We start from the raw sequence: 6,952 nt of genomic DNA, 5'->3' as shown, positions 1-6,952 counted from the left end.
TACATTATTACATGTGACATTTGTTACTTCTGTTAAGTGTACAGTAGTAGCACATGTTATAAACCCCGCAAAAAACATGTATTGTGTACTCTGAAATCTTTTACAAACAAAAAACTAATATTTCTGCCTACTCACCTGTTAAGAGACCTGTTGGAGCTGCAGCAGGTGTGTGGATGAGTGCGCAAGATTGAAATTTAAACAACCCGAGCCACGCCTGCTGCATACTGCACATTCCCGTCTCTTTGGTGTTACGTATATCTTTCATTGTGCTGAGAGTGATTTCATCTCTTCTTGTCACAGTCCCCGTGCCTCACCGGCTGATTCCGTGTTAGGCAACATGTGTTTTGTTCTTGTGCTCTCTCTCTCTCTCCCTCTTTCCCCGGCCACAGCGGTGCTCACTGTGGGCTCCGCCCCTGGCCCACACACCTGTGCTCATCATCACACCTGGCGCTGGTTACTACAATCAGAAGGGCTTTTTAAGATGGCAGACCTACACTACTCGTCGCTGGAACATTGAGTCACCAGCGTTAGTGCTTCAGCAATCTGCCTAAGTCTGTGAGTTTCCTTGTGATCCAGTGCTAATTGGATTTTCTGTGTGTGTGCGTAGATTCCCCCCGGACCCATCCCTGTACCCCCGAGTGAGCGAGAGGAGCGACTAGAGTGGGAAAAGAGTGGGATTGTTGGCTGAAAGAGCAGAGTGTGGTTTTGGACCCTTCCCCCCTGGAGCCCCGGACCCCTTCCCCGAGCACCTTGTATATATATAATCACCCGGTGACACCACTGTAAATAAACTAAATAAATCAGTTTCTGCAAAGGTCTCCTGGTCTGCGCCTGAGTCCGTTTACAAAACCGTGTCACTTCTTGGTGATCAAACAGGGTAGTGAGACAATTATATTAATGCTTGTGCATGAGTAAAAATACCTTCAATGGCTCGCACGTGTTTCAGCAGAAATGAAAATGAAAATGAAAAGTGATGTTTTCTTGTAAATAGTTTGCCTGTCATGTGTTTTTAGGTTTCCAGTTACAATAATATAATGCAGTATCATTAAGGTGTTGGTTTTATTATCAAATCATTAAAATAAATTTCTGAAAACGATAAATATAAATAGAGAGAAGAATGGACTGCAAAGTAAATACAGTTCAATCAATGAAAGTCAGTAAAGTCCTCTTTATCACAATTGACTGATTTCAGGTCTATGTATATATATGTATATATATATATATATATATATATATATATATATATATATAATTCCCCACTCGCCCCTGTGGGCGGTCAATCCTTCAAGCTCAGGTCCTCTACCAGACGCCTGGGAGCTTGAGTATCTTAGCTGTTCCCAGGACTGCGCTCTTCTGGACAGAGATCTCAGATGTTGTTCCCAGGATCTGCTGGAGCCACTCGCCTAGCTTGATCAAAAAGGTGAAAGGCTCCATTCATTCGTTAAAGGGAGGACCTCCATGGATTAGATCAGGTGGTCCAAGGATCTGTTGACACTCATCCATACGGAGGTAAGAATTAGGAAGACATGCATTCAGGAGCACCAACAAAGAGAACAGCTGTGTGTCTTTGGACTCTGGGTTTTGTTTCACATACTCTGAAACGCAGTTTCCAGTAGTTATTACATAAAACTTCTGATTCCACGTCATCGATGATGTCAGCCATCTCAGTTTCTGCTGAATTTTGTTTCATGGCAATGAGTTCAAACTTCAAGAGAAGAAATGTATGTTTTTTTTCTTTATTCCTTCTGGTACCGAAATCAGACACCTAGAGAAGTGAGAGTGAGATGGATGTAAATGATAAACACTTTCTGTTTAGCATAGGATGGCAAAAGCTTTTGCTCTGAACAACCAAAACCTGGCCTCCTGCACAAACCGTGAAATACCGTTTAGTCATTAATTTGGAAAAAGAAAATGAGTTTGATATTCAATCTTACACCTGTCAGAGTGGTGACGTAGAGAGATAAACATTTCATAATAACTTTTAAGTCTGCCTGCTAATTTGGCTTTATGGAAAGGAATTGGTTGGTTGGCTTCTTGTACATAGTAATAAACTACAAGCAAAATAACATAGTATTTTCAAATGGTTGGAAATCAGAAGAAAGCTTCTTTTCCAACAGTGTATGAACAGAGAGAGTTTTCAGAGTAGCATATATAATTAGCAAAACATTTGGCATCAAGTATTTTAAAAAACAAACAACATCTGCTTTCTGTGGATGACTGGAGAGCCCAAGAATGGTATTTAAACAACCTGAGCCACACCTGCTGCTTACTGCACATTTCCCGTCTCTTGGGTGTTGAGTTTATGTTCCACTGTTATGTCATTTCTCCTGAGGGATTTAGCATGCTAGTGATAACAACTATATTGCTTTTTGTCCATGAGTGAAAATACCTTCAATGGCTCACACGTTTCAGCAGAACTGAAAATGAAATGAAAAGTATTTCTTTCCTGTATATGGTCAGCTTCCTGCTCTATGTGTTTAGGTTGCCAGTTAGTATAATATAATGCAGTATCATTAAGATATTGGTTTTGTTTTTAAATTATTAAGGTACAAATCAGATCATTCCTTAAAATGCTAAATATATGAAGAATGGACTGTACAGCAAACCATCAAAGTTATTAAAGTTCACTCAGTGAATGTCAGTAAGGTCCTCATCAGAAGCTGATTTCTGTTATTTTTTTAACAACTTTAGTTCATTTAATTGATCAAAATTTCATTTCATTTTATAAAAAGTATTATAAAAAGTTACAAGTCAAGCATCAAGGGGTAGTTTGAAATTTGAGCCCTCATAAGTTCAATAGAGATGTCCAAAAGCCATTTTCACAATGTAAAGACAAAAATTTTTTATTTCTAAATCTGAGTAGCATCCATCCATTCACTTCCGCTTATCCTTTTCAGGGGGGGGGGGCGCTGGAGCCTATCCCAGTTGTCATAGGGCGAGAGGCGGGGTACACCCTGGACAGGTCGCCAGTCTGTCGCAGGGCTAACACACAGGGACAGACAACCATTCGCACTCACATTCACTTGCACACCTAGTGGCAATTATATATATACATATATATATATGAACACCCAGCACGCTCGGGTCCTCTACCAGAGGCCTGGGAGCTTGAGGGTCCTGCGCAGTATCTTAGCTGTTCCCAGGACTGCGCTCTTCTGGACAGAGATCTCCGATGTTATTCCCAGGATCTGCTGGAGCCACTCGCCTAGCTTGGGAGTCACCGCACCTAGTGCTCCGATTACCACGGGGACCACCGTTACCTTCACCCTCCACATCCTCTCGAGCTCTTCTCTGAGCCCTTGGTATCTCTCCAGCTTCTCGTGTTCCTTCTTCTTGATATTGCTGTCATTCGGAACCGCTACATCGATCACTACGGCCGTCTTCTTCTGTTTGTCTACCACCACTATGTCCGGTTGGTTAGCCACCACCATTTTGTCCGTCTGTATCTGGAAGTCCCACAGGATCTTAGCTCGGTCATTCTCCACCACCCTTGGGGGCATCTCCCATTTTGACCTCGGGACTTCCAGGTTATACTCGGCACAGATGTTCCTGTACACTATGCCGGCCACTTGGTTATGGCGTTCCATGTATGCCTTGCCTGCTAGCATCTTGCACCCTGCTGTTATGTGCTGGATTGTCTCTGGGGCATCTTTACACAGTCTGCACCTGGGGTCTTGCCTGGTGTGATAGACCCCAGCCTCTATGGATCTTGTACTCAGAGCTTGTTCTTGTGCTGCCATGATTAGTGCCTCTGTGGTGTCTTTCAGTCCAGCTTTGTCCAGCCACTGGTAGGATTTCTGGATATCAACCACTTTCTCTATCTGCCGGTGGTACATACTGTGCAGGGGCCTGTCCTTCCATGATGGTTCCTCGTCTCCCTCCTCTTTCTTGGGTTTCTGCTGCCTGAGGTATTCACTGAGCACTCGGTCAGTTGGGGCCATCTTCCCAATGTATTCTTGGATGTTCGTTGTCTCATCCTGGACTGTGGTGCTGACACTCACCAGTCCCCGGCCCCCTTCCTTCCGCTTAGCGTACAGCCTCAGGGTGCTGGACTTGGGGTGAAACCCTCCATGCATGGTAAGGAGCTTTCTTGTCTTGATGTCAGTGGCTTCTATCTCCTCCTTTGGCCAGCCTATTACCCCAGCAGGGTACCTGATCACGGGCAGGGCGTACGTGTTGATGGCCCGGATCTTGTTCTTACCATTCAGCTGACTCCTCAGGACTTGCCTGACCCTCTGCAGGTACTGGGTGGTTGCAGCTTTTCTAGCGGCCTCTTCATTGTTCCCATTCGCCTGCGGGATCCCCAGGTACTTGTAACTGTCCTCTATGTCTATACAGCTTTAGTGAAAGTTACAAATGATCTTCTTATGGCCTCTGACAGTGGACTCATCTCTGTGCTTGTCCTGCTAGACCTTAGCGCAGCATTCGATACTGTTGACCATAATATCCTATTAGAGCGATTAGAACATGCTGTAGGTATTACAGGTACTGCGCTGCAGTGGTTTGTATCATATCTATCTAATAGACTCCAATTTGTGCATGTAAATGGAGAGTCCTCTTCACACACTGAGGTTAATTATGGAGTTCCACAGGGTTCAGTGCTAGGACCAATTCTGTTTACATTATACATGCTTCCCTTAGGCAGTATCATTAGAAGACATAGCATACATTTTCACTGCTATGCTGATGACACCCAGCTCTATCTGTCCATGAAGCCAGATAACACACACCAATTAGTTAAACTGCAGGAATGTCTTAAAGACATAAAGACCTGGATGGCCGCTAACTTTCTGCTTCTTAATTCAGATCAAACTGAGGTTATTGTACTCGGCCCTGAAAAGCCTAGAAATATGGTATCTAACCAGATTCTTACTCTGGATGGCATTACCTTGGCCTCCAGTAACGCTGTGAGGAACCTTGGAGTCATTTTTGACCAGGACATGTCCTTCAACGCTCATATTAAACAAATATGTAAGACTGCTTTCTTCCATTTGCGCAACATCTCTAAAATTAGAAATATCCTGTCTCAGAGTGACGCTGAAAAACTAGTTCATGCATTTATTACTTCCAGGCTGGACTACTGTAATTCATTATTATCAGGATGTCCAAAAAACTCGCTGAAAAGCCTTCAGCTAATCCAAAATGCTGCAGCAAGAGTCCTGACAGGGACTAGAAAGAGAGAGGATATTTCTCCTGTTTTGGCTTCCCTTCATTGGCTTCCTGTTAAATCCAGAATTGAATTCAAAATCCTGCTCCTCACATACAAGGTCTTAAATAATCAGGCCCCATCTTATCTTAATGACCTTGTAGTACCATATCACCCTATTAGAGCACTTCGCTCTCGCTCTGCAGGCCTACTTGTTGTTCCTAGAGTATTTAAAAGTAGAATGGGAGGGAGAGCCTTCAGTTTTCAGGCCCCTCTTCTGTGGAACCAGCTTCCAGTTTGGATTCGGGAGACAGACACTATCTCTACTTTTAAGATTAGGCTTAAAACTTTCCTTTTTGCTAAAGCATATAGTTAGGGCTGGACCAGGTGACCCTGAATCCTCCCTTAGTTATGCTGCAATAGATGTAGGCTGCCGGGGGATTCCCATGATGCATTGGTTTTTCCTTTCCAGTCACCTTTCTCACTCACTATGTATTAATAGACCTCTCTGCATTGAATCATATCTGTTATTAACCTCTGTCTCTCTTCCACAGCATGTCTTTATCCTGTCTTCCTTCTCTCACCCCAACCGGTCGCAGCAGATGGCCGCCCCTCCCTGAGCCTGGTTCTGCCGGAGGTTTCTTCCTGTTAAAAGGGAGTTTTTCCTTCCCACTGTCGCCAAAGTGCTTGCTCATAGGGGGTCATATGATTGTTGGGTTTTTCTCTGTATCTATGAAGCGCCTTGAGGCGACTTTTGTTGTGATTTGGCGCTATATAAATAAAATTGAATTGAATTGAATTGAATGTCTGCAATGTTGCCTTCTGGTAGTTCAATCCCCTCAGTTCTGACTACCTTCCCTCTCTTTGTTACCATCCGACTACACTTCTCCAGTCCGAACAACATTCCAATGTCATTGCTGTATAGCCTGGTATGGTGGATCAGTGAATCGATGTCTCGTTCACTCTTGGCATACAGCTTGATGTCATCCATGTACAGGAGGTGGCTGACAACTGCTCCGTTCCGTAGTCGGTATCCGTAGCCAGTCTTGTTAATGATCTCACTGAGGGGGTTCAGGCCTATGCAGAACAGCAGTGGGGACAGAGCATCTCCTTGGTAGATCCCGCACTTGATGGTGACTTGTGCTATGGGCTTGGAGTTGGCCTCTAGTGTTGTACGCCACATCCCCATTGAGTTCCTGCTGAAGGCTCTTAGGGTCCCATTGATCTTGTACAATTCTAGGCATTCCAGTATTCAGCTGTGGGGCATTGAGTCATAGGCCTTCTTGTAATCAATCCAGGCAGTGCACAGGTTGGTCAGTCTGGTCTTGCAGTATCGGCTGACTGTTCTGTCTACCAGTAGCTGGTGTTTTGTGCCTCTGGTATTCTTGCCAATTCCTTTCTGTGTCCTGCTCATGTATTGACCCATGTGCCTGTTCATCTTAGCCGATATGATGCCTGACAGGAGCTTCCATGTAGTACTGAGGCAGGTTATTGGTCGGTAGTTGGAGGGGACCGGTCCCTTCTTGGGGTCCTTGGGGATCAGGACCGTCCGACCTTCGGTTAGCCATTCCGGGTGTCTCTCGTTAACTAGCAGCTGGTTCATTTGTGCTGCCAGACGCTCGTGGAGTGCAGTCAGCTTCTTTAGCCAGTAGGCGTGAACCATGTCGGGCCCTGGTGCTGTCCAACTCTTCATACTGGAGACCCTTTCTTGGATATCTGCCACTGTGATGGTTACTGGACCCTGTTCAGGGAGGTCGCTGTGGTCTGCCCTCAGATCCACTAGCCACTGAGCATTGCCGTTATGGG

This window comes from Maylandia zebra, linkage group LG3 (assembly GCF_041146795.1).
Source record: "Maylandia zebra isolate NMK-2024a linkage group LG3, Mzebra_GT3a, whole genome shotgun sequence".
NCBI classification, from domain to species: domain Eukaryota; kingdom Metazoa; phylum Chordata; class Actinopteri; order Cichliformes; family Cichlidae; genus Maylandia; species Maylandia zebra.
The sequence above is the reverse complement of the archived record's forward strand: the minus strand, read 5'-3'. Positions refer to the sequence as shown.